At 36.2% G+C, this 23,692-nt stretch overlaps 1 long non-coding RNA gene across 1 annotated transcript; it reads right to left on the bottom strand.

Moving 5' to 3' along the window:
• Window positions 1–301: 301 nt before the first annotated feature.
• Window positions 302–21,049, bottom strand: LOC131273413 (uncharacterized). Its single transcript, XR_009180609.1, has 3 exons — window positions 20,961–21,049; window positions 10,387–10,679; window positions 302–756 (listed from the first exon to the last, which is right to left on the bottom strand). It is a non-coding gene; the product is annotated as an uncharacterized lncRNA (long non-coding RNA).
• Between the last annotated feature and the right edge of the window lie 2,643 nt (window positions 21,050–23,692).

Below are 23,692 nucleotides of genomic sequence, written 5' to 3'. Positions count from 1 at the left end.
ATGAGAGTTTATAAGAAAGTGGTGGAATTTTTATTATTTTGTAATATATTATTGACATGAAAAGATATCAAAGATGCATTTTTAAGTTAAGACAGTTTCAGAAAAGTACATATGAAATGATCCCATCCATTCTTCTTAAAAAAGTTTGTATATTCATATACATTTATACACATTTACAATATGCATGAAAGAAAATGTATAGAATGAGTTACCAAAAACACTTCCCATAATGGATATGGAGTGTTGGAAGATGAAAGGTACATATACTTCTACATGACTAAATTATTTTTACTGTGAGCAGACAATCAAGGGTTACTTCTGAGACTACAGAACGTTCGCCCCCCTCACATACACACAGTGACTGTAGGTGAAAACTATCAGTAGCATATAAATATCATGGTATCGAGGAGGAAGGCAGCAGCTGAAAAGAAACAGAATCAAGGATAGGATTTTGAAGGTGAGAGACAAAACTGTTTGAATGTCCAGTGGAAGAATTCAGAGGAGTTGGGGTGTTGAGGTGGCCAGAGATGGCTAAAGTAACTGACGACACCAGGTGTCCACAGAGCAGCGAGGAGCAGCCTGTGGAGGATGACGGGGATGCTGAGCATGCCTGACCGTGGGAATGGCCTCCAAAGATTGGCCTGAGGAAATCTTCCAGGTGGAGTGACCCAGCCAGCGAGGCACAGCAGTCTAGAAATCAGGTCTGTCCTGTGTTCTTCTTATTTTCTTCCACTTTCTCCAATACAAGTAGATATGCTAGGTTAAAGGAATATATTTACACATAATATTTAACCTTAGCTCAAATAACCAAAATAATTTTCTCCTGTAGCTCTCCTAGTTCACTTTCCAGGTTGCAGGTCTCTGCTACGTCCCTTTCCCTCAACTCCTGGCCTCCATGAGGCCAAGGTGCTGGTCCATGATGAACACCCAGGCTTAATTCCTGAAACCCGTGGCCTTCTCAATGATAATATAATGAGCTTGAAATTGTAATTAAACTGATCATCTCCTTGTACTACATAAAGGAAATGCACATCAAGGCTTAGACCTTCACCAGAAGGCAGCGCCCAAAGTGGAGCCCTCCTCTCCTTATTAATCCTGTTCTCCTGTTTTCAGGTTCAAACCAGCACCCAGTTGCACTGCCCCCTCCCCCCACCCCCCTTCAATTTTCTCCAACTGAAAAACCTGATCCTTTCTCCGGAACAGCCTACCATTTACAGGAGAAATTATTTTTGTTTTTTGCTTTTTTCACCCAAGTCATCAGTCTCAAGTTGCTCTCTAAGATCCATCAAAATAAGAACTGACGCTTGCTTTTGCCTCATGTGAGCATCTTCACGTGGAGAAAAAGAAGTCTGCTCCATGAGCAAAAGAGAAGTGGATCCTCCCATTTTGAATCCGTTTCCTCACCGCTAAGAGCTGATAGCTTCTCGATTCTCTCATTTACCAACCTATTATTTACACGCATCCCCTAAAACATTGTTGTTTATACCAGGGCGACAACACAGTTTAATTTCACTTTGGGGAGAAAGGAATACTTCGGCTATTAAAAAAAAAAAAAACCTCTGCCACTGACCAAGGAATAATGAGCCCCTCCTTGTAAGGAAGAGCCCTGACCTTTCCCCGCTCTACAACCAGCAGCCTTGCAACATCAAAACAAAGCCACACCAGATTGTACTAGTTTCTTATTTGTTACCAGGAGGAATGGCACCATCTCCCACTGCATTATTTTCATTCTGGGTCTCTCTCTGATGTATACAGGAGGTGGCTTGCCAGTTCCTCTTGCTATGTAATTATCACAAAGCTCTCATGCACTCTGCCAAATGTGATTTCTCCCTGGCTACCACATGGCCTGTTCAGTAATGATTATTTTTAGGCAGAGGTTCTAGACCCCTGATTTTAATCCCACAGAAGTCTTCTATTTTAATGCTCCATTTCACTGCAAAAACCAAACTATGCCCACAGAATTCCCAGGAGGTTTTTGTAGAAAGGCAAACTTACTCCCACTCCTGAATTAATGAACTCCTCTTGCTGTCAGCTGTAGTTTAATGGATTTCACCAAACTGTATATTTTCACACCCAGAGCAGAAATTCATACAAAGGTAACTTAATTCAGCAGTGACCTTTTACTTCATTGCCTGGCAGTGCTGTAAATCTTGCCCTATAGCAGGTTTATTCCTTTATCCATAGATTCCATATAAGGTTATACCTTATATGTGGCATTGACTTAAAATGGTTGAAAAAATGCTATCTCTGTCTAAAATGGCTGATATTCATTGAATTTTATCAACACTGCTGATAACTTATCCCTACATACTTGCCAAATTTACCATTTTACTAGACTATCCTTCAAAGAGATTGTGTCCCCATGGTACATAATACTTCAAGTAACTGGAAAGAAAAATAATTTCTATTCTGCTTATCATTGCAGCAACTTTTTCTGTTTCTTTCCCTCAAAAATTGCCCGACTTTGAGATTTTCACTTTTTCATTTAGTTTTACTATTTAAATCCATTTCATGATCTATTGTAGCCCCTATCTTTAAAATTAAATGTAGCAACAAGAAACAAAATAAATAAATGGAATCTCATCAAAATTTAAAATGTGTACAAAGGATTTTATCATGAAAGCAAAAAGATAAACTATTCAATGCAAGAAAATATTAGGAAATCAAATCCTACAAGGGTTTAATATTCAGAATAAAGAAAACTTACAATGCAACAAGAAAAAGAAACAACCCGGGAAACGGACTTTGGCCCAGTGGTTAGGGCGTCCGTCTACCACATGGGAGGCCCGCGGTTCAGGCCCCGGGGCCTCCTTGACCCGTGTGGAGCTGGCCATGCGCAGTGCTGATGCGCGCAGGGAGTGCCGCGCCACGCAGGGGTGTCCCCCACATAGGGGAGCCTCACGCGCAAGGAGTGCACCCATAAGGAGAGCCGCCCAGCGCAAAGGAGGGAGCAGCCTGCCCAGGAATGGCGCCGCCCACACTTCCCGTGCCGCTGACGACAACAGAAGCGGACAAAGAAACAAGACGCAGCAAAAAGACACAGAAAACAGACAACCGGGGGAGGGGAGGGGAATTAAAGAAATAAAAATAAATCTTTAAAAAAAATTAAAAAAAAAAAAGAAACAACCCAATCTAAAAATGGGCAAAGGACTTAAATGGACGTTTCTCCAAAGATGATGTACAAATGGTCGAAAAGCACATTAAAAAGGTGCTCAACACTATTAGCTATTAAGGAAATGCAAATCAAAACCACAGTGAGATACCATTTCATCCCTACTAGAGTGGCTACTATTATAAAATAGAAAATAAGTGCTGGAGAAAAATAGGAATGTAGAATGTTGGTGGGAATATAAAATGGTGTAGCCACTTTGGAAGACATTTTGGTGGTTCTTCAGAAAGTTAAGTATAGAATTTATCATATGACCCAGGAATTCCACTTCAAGAACAGATATTTGCACACCAGTGTTCACAGAGGCATTATTCACAATTGCCAAAAGATGGAAGCAACTGGGTGTCCATCAACCAATGAATGGATAAATAAAATGTGGTATATATATGCAATGGAATATTGTTCAGCTATAAAAAGGAATGAAGTTCTGATACAGGCAATAATATGGATGAACCTCGAAGACATGTTGAGTGAAATAAAGCTAGAAACAGGACAAACAATTTATGACCTTACTGAAATGACATAATTATAATAAGCAAACTCATAGAGTCAGAATCTAGAATGTAGGTTACTGGGGGTGGGGATGTAGTATGGAATAGAGAGTTAATTCTTAAATTGTAGAGTTTCTTTGTGGGCTGATTATCAAGTTTTGGTAATGAATGATGGTGAAAGTAACAGAACATTGTGAACATAATTAATAGCACTGAATTATATATGTGAATATGGCTAAAAAGGGACATTTTAGGTTGTACATCTGCTGCTGGAATTAAAATTGAAAAATCAGACTATACAACACAAACAGCAAGCTTTATTGTAAACACTAGCCTATAGCTATTAGCACAATTATAAAAACATTCTTTTGTAAATTGTAATAAACATACCACACTAACACATGGTGTTAATAATGGGGTGGAATATGGAAATGCTGTATTTTATGCATGTTTTTTTCTGTGTAAACCTACAACTCTTAGGATAAAAAAAATTTAGCTCAAAAAAACATAACAAGCAAAATGAAACAAAACAAAACACCTAAACACACTAAAGCCAGGTAAGACTGAGATGAAAAAACATCTCAAAAGTGGAGTTGGCTAAGTACATGGTTTCATGGATCATATATAAACTAATACGAAACACTGAATTCCAAAACTAGGTAAAATTCATCCATTCTCTCCACAAACATTATTTAGCGTATACTCTGTGATGGGCATCAGGTAAACACTGGAACAGCAAAGTGGGCTAAGGCATATTGCACACCACCAAAGATATTTCAATAGTGGAAGAGACAGTCAGGTTTTAAAAAGTTATAGTATTTTATGAGATGAAAAAATTCATAATATGTTTTGGAAGGAAATAGGAGAGACAAACAGAAGATAGAGCAAATCCACCCTTTCTCTCCAGAATCCCTTCTCCTCTTTCTGGAGACAGCATGCTTTTTTCTGAGAGCTGCTCTGTCATCCCCTCCAGCCAGCATTACTACCTCCTATTCTCTTAGCAGAAGGGACTGTGCATACCAAGAATGGCCAATCACAATGCCCTATCATCCTGGCTACAGTGATTGGTTCAGAGTGACCCAAAATGGGCCAATCAAAAACATTTCCTGAGATTCTCTGTACAGATGCTAAAGGAGAAAAGCTCTATTAATAACTATAGTCTATTTTTGCTTATGTTTATTTGAATTGAGTTTCATGCCCTCAAGGTTGAATGGGTCCTGACTAGTACAGAAGAAATTCTAGGAAAACAGAAAAAATACATTTCCATTCTGCCATTCTAACCCCTTTTCAGGCAACAGTACATTTTGCTGCTGCTGTTTTACCCTTGTTGCTTATTCGTGTTGTAACAAAACATGACCAATGATATGGTAGACAAAATTATAAGGCATATAGAAAAGAAAAAGATTATCAATGGAGTATTTGGATCATCCTGGACTACCTCAGAGAACTTTTCATTATAATCTCCTGAATTAACTGAGGATACAAACAATTAGTTTTTTGTCCAACACAATAGATATTGAAAATTATAATAAAATTATAATTTTAATAAGGGCTAAAATTAGACATGGTAAAATTTTAATCCCCAAAATTTCACCCAGAGAAAAATAGGCTTGTTATATCAATTCTAAGGAACAAAAATAGGGGGTCAACGTGGATATGGAATATTTTCTTGTGGAGTAATAAAAATGTTCTAAAATTGTCTGAGGTTATGACAGCACAACTCTGTAATGAAAATCAGATCCAATGAAGGTACACTTTGAATGGATTGTAGAAAATGTGGGAATGTACAACACAGGGAATTCAGTGGTAGAAGATGGACTGTGATTAATAGGACAAATATGAGGTATTCTCTCATGAAGTATAACAAATACATAAAGCTAATACAGGGTGTTAATAATTGGGTGGGTTGGGGGGAAATACACCAAATATAAGTTATGGGTTATAGTTAGTTATATTTTGACAATGCTCTTTCTTGGCTTGTAACAAATGTTTCACAACAATGCAAGGTATTGGTGGTAGAGTGATGTATGGGAGCCCTCTATGATATGCATATTTGTTTTCTAAGTTCATAACTTGTATTATACACTTATTGTTTATGTAGATTCATGTATGAATGATATACTTCAATTTTATTTTCAAAAATGTTGGTAGAAGTGACAGGTACAATGTAAACCTTATAATGGAAGAAAATTAAATTAGAAAATCTAGTTTTTGAAATATGTGATAAGTACATTGATAGAGAAATGCCTGATTAATAAATCAAAGTATAAAAGTAGCACAATGTAATTTTCCCATGTATTTCAATAAAAAAAAGAACACAAAAACAGTTTAAAAGTCAATTGTAAATGTAACATAAACATTTGCAAATGTAACAAACATTTAAGCAAGTAGTAATTTGGTTTTCTCTATAAGGAACAGAAAACTTTCTCTTGATAAAAATTCCACTTGAAGTTAATTATGTAGGATTAGATCATATTGATTCTATATGTACATTGATTTGCTGAAATGTATGTATTTCAAGGAAAGAAGTGTCAAAAAATGAAGCCTTCAGAGTAGGAGGTTACAGATTATTAAAAATCACACATGCCATGCTAAGTGTTTTAGACTTAATCTTGGAGACTATCAGGAATCTAGGAATCACTTTTAATAAGGGAATAACTCGATCAGCTTTTCATTCAAATCAAATCACTCTGGTAGTTCTGTGGGGAGCAAACTGGAGAGGAATAAGACTGAGGCAGGAGGGAAGCAGATGTGGCTCAACTGATAGAGTGTCTGCCTACCATATGGGAGGTCCAGGGTTCAAAACCAGGGCCTCCTGGCTCATGTTGTGAGCTGGCCCATGTACAGTGCTGCTGTGCGCAAGTATTACCGTGCCATGCAGGGGTGTCCCTCACATAGGGGAGCCCCACAGGCAAGGGGTGCACACTGCAAGGAAAGCCACCCCATGCAAAAAAAGCCCAGCCCACCCAGGAGTGGTACCACACACACAAAGAGCTGATGCAGCAAGATGACACAACAAAAAGAGACACAGATTACTGGCGCCACTGACAAGAAAATGCAAGCGGACATAGAACACAAAGCACATGGACACAGAGAGCAGACAATGCGGGGGAGGGTAAAGGGAGAGAAATGAAAATAAATATATCTTAAAAAAAAAAAAGCTGAGGCAGGAGACAATGAGGAGGTACTACAGTAATGCTGGCATGACGTAGTAAATGTCCTGATTTAGGGGCCGGGGAAGAAGAGTAATATAAGACATACTGTATTTGTGGATTTGACAGGACTTGATGACTCACTAGATGTGCAGGTGAGGGAGAGTGAAAAATTATTCCCAGGATCCCAGACTGTGCATTTGAACACCTTTTGCCAAGAAAGAAAACGAAGAGCAACCCTTCTGGTGAGGAAGCTGATGAGTTCTTTCTGGATGCCCAAGTCTGAGGTGAATGGAGATGTCTTCTCAGTGGTTTGGATATATTGTTCAGGGTATATGTGGGATGGAGCAAGTAGAGAGTGAATCACCTTTTTTACTGCTAAAGAAACTAAGGCCCACACCACTGAAGTAGTTTGCCCAAGGTGACACACAGAGTAAATGGCACAGCGAGGTCAAACTCACATGATCTGGACTCTATGTCTGTGCTCTTAATCACCAAAGGATACTGCTCCTTATTGCACTGAAAACTGTGCATAAGGAAGAGGCAAAAGAGATTCTAAGGGAGAAAAAAAACAAACAAACAGAAGAAATGATCAGAGAAGAAAGAGGGAAACCAGAAGGGGTGGTGTCCTAGAAGATGAAGATGGGATGAATTTGTAAAAAGTAGGATCAGCTGAGGGCGCTGACAGAGAGGACATGTAAGTCAAGGGCTAGAAAATGGCCCCTGAGCAATCTACAAGGCAAAATTACAATTTGCTTGTATTTTTGTGGAGACTTAGAGGCAAACACCATGAAAAAGAAGCCAGAGCAGTGAAAGGGAGGTGAGGAAAGAAAATGACAAGTATAGAACACTCTGTCCTTCCCCTCATCATCAAGCTTCTTTGAAAAGATGACAGTCATTGAAGGGGGACACAGGTCCATTCACACTGTGACAGAGGAGAAGGACACAAGGAGGTTTGAAGAGGGCACCTAGATAGGAAGGAGATAGTGTGTAAAAGGAGTTTCTGCCTTTTACAGTTGAAGTCAGAGATGAGATTATTTGCTAAAAGTGACAAGGTAAATAAAAAGCTAGGACATTGATGGGGAATACTAAAATGCTGAAATATCCATAGCGGGCATTGTGAAAAAGAACTGACTAGAGACATTTCCTTTAATGTAATGGCACCCTCCTATACAGGTCAAAGGGGGTCATAGGCCATGGTTTGCCAGGGACAGTCCCAATTTATTCCTGTTGTCTCACTTTTAAAAGGGTCCCTGTTTGGATGATATTGTAATTCTATTGGATGTCTTCAGAAAGGGACTTAAATGAGTGATCATTTTATGAATATTACTAAGGCTGAGGTTGATTGTATACAGTATAATTTCAGTGGGAACTAACAAAAGAGGTCTTACCCATCTCAGTGTCAAACTATTAATTATTTAAATATTTGTACTGTATATCTTACAACTTGATAGAAATCAGTGCAAAGAGGTTGTCCTAAGAAATTTGGGCTGCACTCCAAGCGAGCATATAGGAGTCTATGGCATGAGTTTTGTGTTCTTATCTTATTCTTACATTTGGTTGTATTCTACCTTCAACCCTTAAAATCCTTTCTGGAACAAGGGTGTTCATTAAGTCATTCATTCATTCTTTTTTCTTCTTTTAAATATAGTAGAGAGTATGAAGTATAAAGCCATGAAAAAATAAGATGGGATTTTTTATTGTTTTAGTTTTAAAAGATCTTTCTAATTGGTTAAAGAAAACTCAACTTGAAAATTTGAAATATGAGCTTTGTGGTAACAGACAGGAATCATGACATAGCTTAGATGGCCATTTGTTCAACTGATGTGGTAAACTGGGACAGGTATTATCATTTTCTACCAGCCCTCCATCTTTCTCACTTTGCAGAACCCCACTTTTATTGGGGTAGAACTTACCCTCCTCTCACCATCCCCAGGGCTGGAGGCAAAAGTGATCTAAACCAATTATGGTCATTCTTTTCCCCTTAACTAGTGATTGATTTAGGACCAGGTATATGACCAAAGCTCTGACCGTCATTAGGAAGTATCTTCTGGGATCTTAAATCCTAGAAAGATGTTCCTACCTGATGAGAAAGACCTGTGAGAACATTTTACCATCCCATGACCTTAATGCCCCTAGCTCCACACCCATTTTCTTACTGCTTTAGCTACAGTTCTAGAAGCAAATGTTGTTTTGTAGCTACTGCCATTTTGAGATCATGAGAAGAATAAGAGAGAAGTCAACAAAAAGACCTGGAACACTCACTACCCAACCTGAGATCACTGGCCTTCTTATATGAGGAAAGTAAGACTTCTTTATCTACACTGCTTTTTGTCAGGTATTATTACTATTGGCTGAAAGCATCTGAATCAATTTGTAAGCACATTGGATATAACATCACCCATCTGGGATCAGCCCCAGAATTTCTAGAGGCCTAACCACATGGCTGGTCACCTTGGATGGAACAGTGAAAAATCAGGACACCATCTCCATAAAAAGTCTCCTCACTGATCCCATTGTTGTCCTAACGTGGGAATATTTTTTGGACAACAAAAAACAAATATATTCTTGAATGATTTTATATAAACTATAATATCATGAATTATTACAACACGCAACTCTGGTTGGTACAGTGACAGTTACTTTTAATTTTCTCCCCTTTGGCCTTCTCCATTTTTAATTTGTTATACACTCAGCACATAGTACTTTCATAATCATAAAATAAAATATTTATAGAATAAAAGTATAGTTCTCACAGTATCATTTCAACACTTTTCACTGAACACCAATCAAGAACCAAAACCAAGGTGGGGTCAGCTAGCAAGCCTTAATTTAAGAGGGTTTTTTCCTGGCCTCTGGTTCCAAATGTAATATAAAATACAGTGATGGTGACAGCTATCTATTTGCCCAGTACCTTCCCAACAACTGCTTTAAAGCAATGCCTCTCCCTATCTTCTTCCTGTTAGGTTGTTTAATTTCTATGTCCGTGATTGTCTTAGTTCTCCTTTCTTCATCTATATCCTATTCTCACTAGTTAATGCACACAATTCTATACAAGCCCTAACTAGAGCCTATTAACATATAAAAAGAATAAGAATAGTTCATTTTGTCATGACTTTATAAAACGCCATATCCATTAAACACGTATCAAGTTATTTCATATGAAAAGCTTACCTTGCTGTAGCTATAAGTTGTATTTAAATTAGTTTCTTGCCATTCCTTCATATTTAGTCTACTCAAATACAGAGTAAGGAAAGGAATCTATTTTTAACCAACTGGATTGATAATAATGGAATCACAATATGGCCTTAATGACTTTTTAAAGGCTCATTAGGTAGAACTGTCTGAGGAATTTCGTTATGACTATAATTTTAGAACCAGAATATATAGCTGAAACAAGACCTAAGGGCCCTTCGGAATTTATTGCCCTTTAAGCAATAATGTTTTTAAAGCAGAAGCTTTCAGAACTTTGTTTACCATGTGTTTAGAAATGATCTTTCCAATGAACCTCTAGGCTGAAAACAGTATTCTCTGATATACATGTAGGCAATCAATAAAGTACATTTTAACTCACCTTATAGGTACTTGGATTCTTCTGACATTATAATATTCAACTAGTCAATAGGAGACACAACAGAAGATGGGTAGCCTCTCATTTAAATTGGTGCTTGAGCTTTTCTATTACTTCAAATGACACTGCTGCTATCTGAAGAGCTTTCCAGACGAATTTTCCTCAAGTTAGATATTTGACTGGTACGATTAACTGTAGGCCGATCTTGATGCCACTAGATTATACGATGAAAAATTAGTCTTATCTTGCAACATATGCCAGGCTTTCAAATGATAAACTGGAATCGCAGGATTGTTCTGGGACAAAGTACAGACAATATCATTATTTCAGTAATTTAATTTTAGATCATGAGCAGTTCTTGCATAGTAATTTGTTCCTTTTTGCAAAACTCTTCTTTGAAAATACTTTACATCAAATAAAAATATGTATCAAGTTTATTACACCAAGTTGACAAAAAAAATCAGGAATACTTTACCAAAATCAGTTATATGTTATATTCATTAGTTAAAGGAAAATATAATATATATAAGATTTATAGGTAGATCTGTTTAATTCTTTTGGCTAAAAGTAGCCTTGGAAAGCATGTATTCAATTTTTTAAAAATTTCTCTTAGAATTTCACAATATTTACTGACGATTTATTCCATTTTTGTTGTCCATGATGATCTCTCAGGGCCTGACAAAACAATGTTTAACATGACTCTAATTGATTTTCAGTGACACCAAAAGCTTTGGGCAAAGCACAGTCCCCTATAATGTTAATAACTGATTTCATTTATTTATTTATTGTTAATTTTTAGATTTATTTATTTCTCTCCCCTTCTCCCCCCTGCCCGCCCCCGCCCCTGCCCCAGTTGTCTGTTCTCTGTGTCTATTTGTTGTGTAGTCTTCTTCGTCCGCTTCTGTTGTCAGCGCATGGGAATCTGTGTTCCTTTTTGTTGGGTCATCTTGTTGTGTCAGCTCTCCATGCGTGCAGCGCCATTCTTGGGCAGGCTGCACTTTCTTTCGCGCTGGGCGGCTCTCCTTATGGGGCGCACTCCTTGCACATGGGGCTCCCCTACGCCGGGGACACCCTTGCATGGCAGGGTGCTCCTTGCGTGCATCAGCACTGCCCATGGGCCATCTCCACACGGGTCAAGGAGCCCCAGGGTTTGAACCACGGACCTTCCATGTGGTAGACAGACGCCCTAACCACTGGGCAAGTCCACTTTCCAATAACTGATTTTTAAAAATAGCATCTGAACTGTTGAGTTTCAGAGTTGTACTGTCTTATTTCAAAAGATTTTTCAATTAACCTAAAATTCAAGAAAGTTCTTGTTTGGTTTATTCTTACTATATAACTTTGTCCAAGGAACCCAAATTAAGTACAAGTGTTGGAAATTTAGAAGAAAACAGAACTGTTGAGAAAAGAATAATGTGAAAACTAACCTGCTTACTGGGCTACAGTATCCCTCTAAATAGTACAGCTATTGACCAATGGCAGACTTCACTGTTAATATTCAATTCTCCATAATTACAGAATGTTACATCATATTCTGAGGATAGAAACCATCTTGTAAAGCGTGACAATTAAAGTACTATAACAGAACTCAACAGCACCTAATACCTATGTGTTCAGAAGGGTGTGTTTTAAAATTTTTGATCATAAGGCAATCTGCTCAAAGTTGCCAAAGTATGGATAATTTTGCTCAATTTTCCAGTAGGTTTCTGCCTTGAATAAGTAAATAGTGGGTAATGGTTTGTGTCAAAGTCCTTGCAACACTCCATTAAACACAGAGCATGACAATCTGATCAGATGTCTCTTTTATAGTCAGAAACTGACTTGTGACTTTGCGAGTTACTCAGCTACATCAGGTCACATGAAAAGTCTAGTCTTTTCATCTTCCTCAAATCCCTGATGGTTTTACATCTGACACATTTCAAATCTCAGCATTCTGACCTTACTTTTTGGCCTGCATTTGATACAGTTTAAGTACTGCTACTGAAATAATACTAAGCTGCTACTAAAGTAGCTGAAAGAATGAGAAAATTTTTTTAAAAAGTCAGAATTTCAAAATTTTACATTATTTTCTATTGATGTCTAGCCCAAATAAATCACAATTATACATTGATCTAGAATCAAATGATTAAAAGCTTGAATCAGTTGTTCATCCCTAAGGAGATAAATTAATCTATATTGCAGGTCTCATGCAATATAACCCATAGTAGATGGTTCAAATCAGCCAAAGCAATATAAATACTGCATCAAATAACTGGATGCCATTTTCTGCATATGCTGCGTTAAATTTTGTAAATTCTTTTCTGATATTAACGTTCAAATAAAATTTTCACTCTTCAACTACAATTTCTTCTATGACAAACTGACTTTTAAATACTCAATTTCTATTACTAAGATTATATGTACAAGAGTTTGGAAATTCCTGAGCCCAAAATGATGACTATCAAATTCTCTAATGGGTTTCCTCAGGTTTTAGAAGTTTATTTTGTATTCACTCTTAAACAAGTATTTGTTTAAAGATTGCAAAGCTTTCAATATCTAGACATATCTTACTGACTTTCTTCACAAACCTGGATGTCTGAAGATGTGTTAATATAGGGCTGTAGCATACACATGAATTGAAGGTTCACATTTAGAAAGTTCATTGTGGCTGTTCAAGAAATATAGTCCTCAATAACCTTGAAATTCCTGAAGTCCATACCAATCACCAAAGAAGCAGAGTGTTAGAAATGAAGATCTTAGTGATTCTCTTCATCTAAGTGAGCAATCAGAAAAACCTGTCATCCCTTCCTTCTGGCTTCCCCTTGATGACTTCCACAGTAGTGTTGCATTACTTTGGGAGAAAACCAAATGAGCATAAATTGTCACCCTTGCATTGCAATATGCTTGCCTGCATCCTCTGAATTTTTCAACCTATTTTGCATGTCAGTCTTTCAAACATTTCCATAAACTACCCTGTAAACCCTAATTCTTCTCCCCTTCTAATTTCTCCAGCTGTTTCTGTCACTTCATTTGAGTCATTGATTCCCAGACCTTCTGCAATGCTGGCTGCTCTCCTCTGAATTTTTTCCATCAAGGTTTGATTGTTCTTAACCTTTTTATTGAGGTATAATTTACGTACAATGAAGTATGAAAATTCTTCACCTGTCATGCTTGATGAATTTTAAATATGTATATGTCATTAAGGGACTTTTTTTTTTAACTCACAAAAATAGAATCTCAGACATTTAGTATCCTAGGTAAGAACTACTGTAATCTAGTTATTTTCTTTGTCAGAAGATAAGCAAGTTATCTTTTCTTTCTTTTCCCAGTTTTGTTTTGTTTTGTTTTTGCTATTATAAACAGAACGTTAAAAAATTTATTTTCCACATGTTTTTCTTCTTATAATAGTAATGCATGCTTATTGTAAATATATTGACATTTTAGACATACACTCTTGGGAGCAGGAAGTCTCCCATAAGCAGTCTTTCCTCAGATCCTTAAAAATTCTCAGGAAAAAATTTATATTTTTTATTAATCTCTTTCTGAATATTATTGAATCTTCTGAATGCTTTTAATTTAGTCGTCATCACTCAAAACTTTTCAGGATACTTCATAAAATCATGAAAGTCTAAAAATCCATGCTATTTGGATGGAGAAAAAAATGAAACTATACCTTCCTTTTCACTTCCTTCATGATGAATATAACAAACCAGAGTAATGGTAACAATAATGGTATTTTGTCATCAATTGAAATTACAGATATTTTCATATGATTTTAGCATCATCTCTTGACCCTCTTATCCATAGCCAAGATAATCTACCCTGCTGACTAAACCTCCTTGCTTCCCAAAGATGCCACACACTTTTGAATTTCCACATTCATGACTCATCTTTTACACAGAATCCCGTTTCCCTGGCAAATATTCAGTTATAGTGGTAAGAAGTCAGTGTTTCATATGCCAGACTGTCAGTATCATTTGAATTTTCCCCGTCCTCTAACATAAGAACTATCCTTCCTGATAAAGTGATTATGTTTTACACAGAAGACACATTCTTACCTCATACAAATGGCACCTGTATTTGGTGAGTTAAACAGTTGATTAAAGAAGAATAAGAAAAAATAACACATACTTAGGCTAAACATTTTATTTTAATTTAAAACATGAAAATACACATTCATTTGCCAGTGAATGAATGTAGGGCCAAGGAGCATTCTCTGAATATGGGTATGCTGGTTGGAAGAAAAAATGTCATCTTTCTCACTTAGAATGCTATTTACCTCATCACCTTGATCTCCAGGTTTCTATTTCTTTAATGTAAAGTGAGATCTTGAAGATAATTGTGAAATTATCAGAGCACAGACTATTTCTAGATTTTTATGACTTTCCTTCTTTAGTTGTCTAGCCTACAATTATTTTAGTAATGAGTATTTATTGAATCATTGCAAAACACTCAACCTAGTTATAGCCACAACACCCTTCCTTCATATTTATTTTTAATTATTTATGTTGTTTAATCACAAACAACAACCTCTCATACCAGGAATGTGGGAAAGTAACTGATTTTTTTGTAAGCAAGAACTAGTTAAACTGGTAAGAGTGAAGTATGCAAAGCTGTACAAGGGACAGACTCACTACCCTTGAGTTGAAATTGGAATGCAAACATCAGGAGGTTTTACAGACTTAAGAAAAGTGTAGTTTAACCTAAAAAGTAAATTAAGCAATGACTCATTGAGAGTACAACCACAAAAATAATATGCCTATTCCTTTTATTCACTTTTACATTTCTAGATTCGCTCTACTCCAAATTTTTATATAATTTTTGTGAAAAAAATCACAGAAAATTAAGTGTTTTTTGTTTTTCGTTGTTGTTTTTTACACAAAAAGATTGGGGTTTTTAAAAAGGAAAAGAAAAGACACAATAATTGATTCAATCTTAAACACTGAAGTCTGAAACCATTCCATTCCAATATAGGTTGTTAGACATATTAAAACAAAATGTTTAGACTTAACTCTTACCTTCCACTTTCCACTGTGTTCCTGCCTCCAGTTTGACTGACAGGTTTTCTTATAGTTAGCCAGTATGTGAAATGAATTGACAAGTAGGACAGTACTTATGCAAATATTATATACCCTTAGCCCAACAGCTCTTGACAAATACATTTAAAGCACACTTGCTTTAAAACATATTTTAAAACGTGATTTTCCAAAAACAAAAATTTCACTAACTTCTAAATTCTTAAATAACCAATTCAGCCTTCTAGCAAATTTTACTATTCAGTACCAAATGTTACATTAAAAAAAAAAGTGAAAAAACTGGTGCAGTACATAAATCCACCTGCTTTATTCCACACACGTAAAAAAATGACCTTGCACTAGACTTAATGTGAGCAATTTTCTGTAAAACAAGGCAGCATAATGGAAGTAAGAGAATGCAGTCAAAGCTTCTAACAGATCTTTAATATTACAGAATTTTGAAGCCATATACTTTACAGGTGATCCGTTCTATATACCTCAATAGCCCCTGAAGGCACTACCACCCTCAGTGCAGTACTGGAGTTTTCACAGACTTCTAAGTTTGTGATTATGTCCTAAATGGTTAAAGTTACTACAAATGCAACCTCTGGATATCTACTCCCCCTTTTTCCCAGCTGAAAGGCTGTATAGTACCTCACAGTTCTAGCATTTAGGGGCCAGAAATATTCTCTACCATAATTGCCCTGGGGTACTGCAAGGATGTATCCACCCGAAGCAGCTAAATGACTGGCTTGCAAGGGCTTAAAGAAAAATAGGTATAATATGGGGGCATTTTTGGAACATTGGAATTGTCCTGCATGACATTGCAATGTCAGATACAGGGCATTATATATTTTGTCATAACCTACAAAATTGTGAACCATAATATAAACTATAGTCCATGGTTAATAGCAAGCCTTCAATATGGGTTCATCAATTATAACATTATAACTAATGAAGGATGTTGTTAATGTGGGAAAGCGGGAGGGGGGGAGGGGGGTCATATGGGAATCCCCTATATTTCTTATGTAACATTTATGTAATCTAAAGCTTTTTTTAAAATAAAAAAAAAATTAATTAAAAAAAAAGTAATCAACACTCTGATTCCACCCCATGCAATATATGGGCTACTGGAGGCCCATGAGGTTGTACTTATTAATTCAGTGAACAGCTGACCATAGCAAGTAATGCTAGCCCTTTCCTGTTGACTCTGCTTCTTTCCTCTACCATGACTCCTCAGGCATTTGAGCTCTGTCTTTACAGTGGTCCTACTGGCTCCAGAAATTTCTGTCTAGGGTCCCAGTCTTTGGACTGTAGCTCCTAACCTAGCAGCATTGTCATTCATATCTCTCTGCAATGGCCCAATCCCTGCCCCTCCCTCTAAACTTCTGATTTTTCTCTTCAGGTACTCAAAGAGAGAAGCCTTTAATCAATGTTTTCTTTAAAATTGTGTTTAATAACATATTAGGAAAAATTGTACGTCTTATCACAATGGAACCTTAGAGAAACAAATTCTGGTTTCCCCTCCCAGGAGGGGAAAAGAAATAACTTTCCTCCTTCCTAATGGGTTACCCTTGATAGGCAGAAAACCTTTTGCTCAAGTTATAAAGAAAAGCTCTGGCTGAGTTTTTGTATCCTGCTGTACATATGTATTCTTCAGTGCTAGGGAGAGGCACGCATAGAATAGAGGAATGAGCATAAGTTTTGGACTCAGACAGGCCTTAGCTGGAATATAATAATAAGCAGGGGACCTGACCTCTCTAAGCCTCTGTTGTCTACCTACTTGCAAAAATAGGAACAGTAATAAGTTTATCAGACTAATGAGATAATAATGAAATCTCAACGAATGTCAGATTTTTTCCCTATATTTCTAATACTGACCCTGAGTCTGGTGAAGAGATCAACTTGTGTCCCATCTACTAAAAACAATAGGGAAGCAATAAATACATTCAGAACATACTGCTCTTTAAAATAGTTAAAAGACAAAGTTTTGAGATTTTAGTATTCTTCTAATATTGGGAAAATTTCTACTGTGGAGCACCTCAATTCTGCTACCGTGCCAAATTATCCAAGTGTTGTTATTCTTCAGATGAAGCACTCCAGTGGAAAACATATTCAGAATTCAATGAATCACATTTTGCCAGCTTGCTTAGAAATTTAAATGTCATTTGTTCCTGAAAAATGTTTTCTGCTGCCATGTGAGTGAATGTCAATTTTTTTTCCACTAAGAGACACTCAGTGGACTTAGTCCTAGAAGTTTCTGATAAAACATATGAAAGATTTACAAATCCGACCTCTGGTAGGCCAAGGCAAGGGCTGCTACACCAAAACCTTGAGGAGGCTCCCCAGTACAATAAAAAATGAAATGTGAAGTAGTTAACTATGGTACAACAAGAATTTCCTTATGTAAGTATAGGGTGAACCATTATATGTTAAGGTAGGCTACCTACCTCCCCCCAACACACACCCCCCCCTTCCAACCAGAGTAACATTCCAAAAAGGTAGTTAGCTCTGGTTTCTCTGCTCTGAAAACTTCTTCACTCCTCGAAACCTAAAGGAACCATAAACTTCATGATCAACTTCTTAAAAACTAGTGGGGGTCGGGGGTTACAGAGATGCTATGGTACACCATTTACTCTTGTCCAGGATCTTATTCATCTCTTCATGCTGATTGTTTGCTGCCTTGATAGTAAAATGAATTGAAAACAACCATTATTGTATCTAACCCATAATATTCTCACCCAGTTTTGAACTCAGAGCAACCCCTGTGGTCAAGCCCACCTCATTATTTACACAACAGAATAGAAAACTGAGACACAGTGAATAAATCTTATCTTTCATTTTGTCAGCTGTGAGGCTCCCTGAAAAGCAAATGGTTCAACATAGTAGGAAATATTTCACCCCTTGAAAGACAGATCACAATATTGGTTAAACTAGAATTTTTGTGGTGGTCATCAAGACTACTTGTGGCATGAAAAATAAATTCACACCATGCTTTACCCTTCCACTAAAGAAATATTCACCAGACCTTTTTATTGAGGGTTTCTGGAAGGGATGAGTGAACACAGCTCTCCAGTGAACATTCTCACACATCTGAAACTCTTTCCTGAAGCCTCGTATCTCAAGTTTGGGGTTCAGCAAAACCCCAAATTGTTCTCTCAAATACACATCACCATGTGTTTTCGGGGAAACTTGAGTCCATATGTTTCTGATTCACCTGAACAACACTGTTAAGACTCCCAAAAGATTTTACAAGCTTTTCTCTGAAAACCTTTTGTATTTCAAACTCTAGAGGTATATTTAACCAAAAATAAAACAAATGTAACCTCGTACCTATAGGACATTAATCTTAACCAAATACCACAAAAATACCTTTTAAAATGAGAATAATTGGTTTCTGGGATATGCAGGGACAAGAGCCATTTTCTCTCCTATATTATTCTATGGAGCATGGTTAAGCCACTGAAAGAAACACTTTTTAATCAAATTGAGAGGATAAAGCTCTATAGTAAATCCAAAATATCTCTTTCTTAAATCCTTATGCCAAATAGATCTTATCATTGTTAAGCATTTAAGAAAAAATACTTTTTGAAAATGCATTATTTTCAAATGTTTAGGGAAATTGTAACATAATCTAGTTAGCTTTTCAGCATTAAATCATGACATAAATTGAAAATTAAGGAGTTTTATCTTAATTAAATCCTTTCACGACATTCACAAATTTAATATAACCTATTATACCTAGGGATTTCAAATTCTTACTTCTAATATCTACTGGATAGTCTAGAACAAATATTTGTAGTAACTTGAATTTTGCCTGAATACTATCTACTATCTTACTAATTTTAAGGAGGTTTACAGATATTGGGCCCTTGGGAGAAATGATTTCTTACCAACCATAAAACCAGGTGCACAGGAGCATTCATTAACAATCAACATTAAACTGGGGCTTTTTTGGTGAGTCTGAGAGTTGGCTGGATTTCCTCCAACAGTAAAATAATATAAATACCAAGCAATTATCATCTAATATTGGTAAAATTCAATGAAAAACAATATGAAGGTTATAAAAGTTTAAGTGCACAAAATACTGTTTGGTGGGAAATATGTAAAAGTGTGTGTTTTATCCATAGAAAATTAAGTAAAAACTGGAGAGAGGGAGTCACCTATTGTAATAAAAAAATTTATGAACCCTATGGGCAATTCCTTGTGGTATGAACTAGAACAATTTACTTGAAGGCCACGTGCTGCCTGTTGACATCTCACTGTGAGGGAATTATTTTCAGAAAGTTTATTTATGCCTTACACCAGAATACACTTGGCATTCTGCAGAAAACTAAGAAAATATAATAAAGAAATCGATTTTCCATTTTCATTAACGCAGATTTCAAGGTATTAAACTGACCCCACTGAATAGGCATAGATAACATTCTCCAAATTATAAATGCATTTAATCTGCCTTAAAATGTAAATGCTGGAATTTTAATTAAGTGCATGAATTATTTTTCTTTAACTAAAAGGGAAATCACATGTTTTTGGTTTTTTTTTAATAAGAAAACAATCTGTTGTGCTCCATAGTCAACTACCTCAAAAGAACACTGAAAAATGTCTGCTATTGGAACTGTCTCCCCTTGCTACTGAAAAGCCCTTTGAAATCCTCCTTCAAACCCGTTTATCTCATGAAGCTTTCATTTATGTCTTATCAATGATGCTTTGCCCCTCTGCACAATGTGGTTATAAGAAAGGTCAGAAGACAGACAAAGGAAAGTAAACCATAGAGTCAATTGTCTGCTGCCTCTGCAATCCTTTAACCCTCAGGTGGTTTTCTCACTTAACTTCTCTGTGTACTTCTATTTCTACCATAATCCACCAGCCAATAAGTCTGCTGCTTTGACTGAAAAAGTTAACAATAATGGGACAAAGACAGAAGGTTGCCCTAGGGTGGCATATGATCAGTTATCAAAATTGTCTTCAAAAACTATATCATTTTCCCCGATAAGACTTCACATATCATAGCATCAGAGCTAGTATATATTTAATTTGAAGAATATAGTTCTCCCATTTTAGAGGACGAAATCCATACATTTAAGTCTAAATAAAATAATGTATCTTGTTTTTTTAATGAGTTTTTTACTTTCTTAAATAAGAATGTATAGGCAGTCTTGCCTTTCTAAACATAAGACTAATATCTATATTTTCAAATTCAAGCAAAATACATTAATTCTTTTCACTCAATATCACCAGTTTGAATAGTTCTTTAAGTGGTTGTCATCACCTTTTGGCTGAGACCTTTGGAAAGAAAACAAGGAAGATTCACAAAGTATGTTTTGCGCCTTCAAGGTGACAATCGTGTACTAGATTTTGGTCTGTCAGAAATTAAAATAATCTGCTACAAATCACTTGTAAGGTCTCAGATAAGGCCTTCAGTTCCATGAAGTTGGATTTACAAAGACATAGTTAAATGAGACTAGATAATAAATTAACATTTTCCCTTCTCAGTTACACTCTGAAGGACAAAGAAAAGATCTTTGAATAGTTCCACATAGAAAGAACTAGACTCAAGTTTAAATTCTTATTTGATTCTACCTTCCTAAGTAGATGTTAACTCCAAAGTCAGAGAGGAACAGCCCATTAGATTTCATCCAATTCATCTTGCTACTTCCAGGTACCCTGGAAGAGGTGACAATCTAACTGTTAAGATCTCCAGGAATGGAGATTCCACTCCTTTGCCTAGCAACACATTCCAGTGTTTAACAGTTCCTACCACTATGATAAGAAAGGTTAGGAAAGAGCTGAGATTACTATATCTAATGGCATTTCTATATAGATTGCTACTGACAGCTAAAAATAACTTGCTATGTCCTTTGAGAAAAGACGAAGGCATACAATTTGTTCAAATTGCAAGAAAACTACCACAGATATATGCGATACATTTTTCAGTCTTGAGATCATATACATATTAGGCAAGGTAACTGAACACTCCCTATTTAATTTAGAGAATAAAATTATCACAAAATTTCCCTTATTTGAAATAAATACCCAATTGGCTACTTTTCAACATTTTTTCTGCTGAAATTGATTGTGAAAATAGGCTGAGGGACGTAGAAGGAAGGGATGAAGATGGTATTCAGTAATGAGTCTGAGTAACTAAGCTCTGCTCCAGCTCATTTCTGAAGTAAATGAATAGAAGGGAGAAAATGAGGGAGGCAGGGTGGAAGGAAAGAGCATTGTGAAGTACAACCTTAAAAATGAAACCTAGAAACAAAGTGTTCTAAGAATTGGTGCCCTGGCACAGTATATCTCACCCCATTCTGGTGTGTGAAGAGTCCCAGAGCTGATATTCAACAATAAACATTCTCCCTTCCAGCTTACTATACTGGTAGATAATAGTAATCAAGAGAATAGCACTGATAATTCCATCCCATCCCATGACCAGTAAGCAAACTAGTAAATAACTCATATAATTGGGCAACAAGCACAATTAAAAGAGTCATTGAATTTTAATAATTTTAAACTAAAGAGAAGAATTAAAAATATTTGTCCTTTTTTTCTTTTCTTCCTTCACAAAACAATAATTCATTCCAACTTCTCCAAGTTGAAAATTCAACTTTACTCTAAGTGACTGTTCAGCTGCCTTTTACTAAAAATAACTATAATTTATAAACTTTAAAAATTCTCTTAAAACAAAAGTTCTCCATGTCCATGTTTTGGACTCATCTTATCCTTTTTCATCCATAACTAAGCAATATTGTATTATTACATCATTTGATATTTTGATAATTACATCCTAAAAATATAAATTATATCAGGTCAGGATTTCCTCTGTTTTCAGATTTCTGCAGCTCTATATATTCTATAGAAGTTTAATACATGATTGGAATTTGTTAATTGACTCAGCAATGCCAGAAAAATAATAAAATAAATAAGAGAGATGGAGAAGAACAGAAGCCAAGAAAAGGATGAGGTAATTTCCTTGAAGAGGAGGGCCTCTTAGAATAAGAAGAGAGGGACTCTGTCTCCCCTTTCCTGATGAACAGATGGAACGAAAAATTGGATCAATTGTTTAAATTGTGTATCTAATGCCAGGCAACTGGATATTTGGTATCATGCATCTAAAAACAATCTGGTGACTGACGATTTTTTTTAAACCTTTTTGTTTAGATCTTAAAGTTTCAGATAAAAGGAACAAATGCAACATAAATGATGAGTGATGTAGTAACCAGCATAGAATGATAAGTCATTTTGGAAGTTGTGTTCTGAACAGACAACATAGAAGAGAAAGGAGAGAGGTGAGATTCAAGGACATGGAAGAAAAAGAGTGTCGTTTTAGTTATTTTACAGGTTGTCACACATTAATATGAAAAAGTGTTCACACTGAGGGTATAAACCACTTTTTTACTTTTTAAAACAATAGTATATTTTCAAAAGAGGAAAGACAGCTTTAGAAGCACACATATCCTAACAATTTTCTAATAAATAGCAATCCATAGCAGCTGGCATGACATTACACCAGCTTTTCAGTGTCTCAACTCATATAGTAAACTGAGCATTCGGGTTTGCTTCAACAAACTCTTGCCTGCTAAAAATGGCGAGTTTGACAGATTTTTAGAAATCTTTCATGAATCCTAATTTATGGGCAACAGTTGGTAAGTGAGCATGCCAACTAAATCTAGTAGTGAGTGTTAATTCATTGACATGGTATTTCCATGTGGAAAGGAAAAACTGTTTGCAAAGATATAATAGGAAAGTATTTACTAACTGAACATTGCATCATTTTTTAATTTGTATTTCTTGATTATTCACCAGTAATTGTTAACTGAAAATTTGTCTTACACAGTAATTTACACTTTAGTTAGGGTCCACTCATCATTTGGTTTGACACTTATTTCATTTAGAATAACAATCAATAACACAGGGTCATTTCCCAAGGAAGTCTTTTCATGCAAGAAGCATGCAAAATTGTCAAATAAATGAAAATAACCATCATGAATTGTTGAGCTCCACAGTGTCATTTCAAATTAATCTCTATAAGCCATTTTAAATCTTTCAACAATAGTTGTAATACTCAGCTTTCTCTTTTTCTGCTCACAGTAGGAACTGAAAACACTGGCATGGATAAGACCTTGAATGCCATAATAGACAACAAAAGTGATCTACCGAGAGAGAACGTAGTTCCCCATTGTTTATGTGAGAAGCAGAACGGGGGTAACAAAACTACCTAATGGACATGTCCACAATTCTGCATGAGACAGTGAATGAGCCTCTGCCAGGAAGGCTCTGCCCAAGAGATAAGAAAAGGGAACAACTGTACGGGTCTC

Source organism: Dasypus novemcinctus, chromosome 15 (assembly GCF_030445035.2).
Source record: "Dasypus novemcinctus isolate mDasNov1 chromosome 15, mDasNov1.1.hap2, whole genome shotgun sequence".
In the NCBI taxonomy this organism is placed as follows: Eukaryota; Metazoa; Chordata; class Mammalia; order Cingulata; family Dasypodidae; genus Dasypus; species Dasypus novemcinctus.
This window is presented reverse-complemented; position numbering and strand designations above follow the sequence as displayed.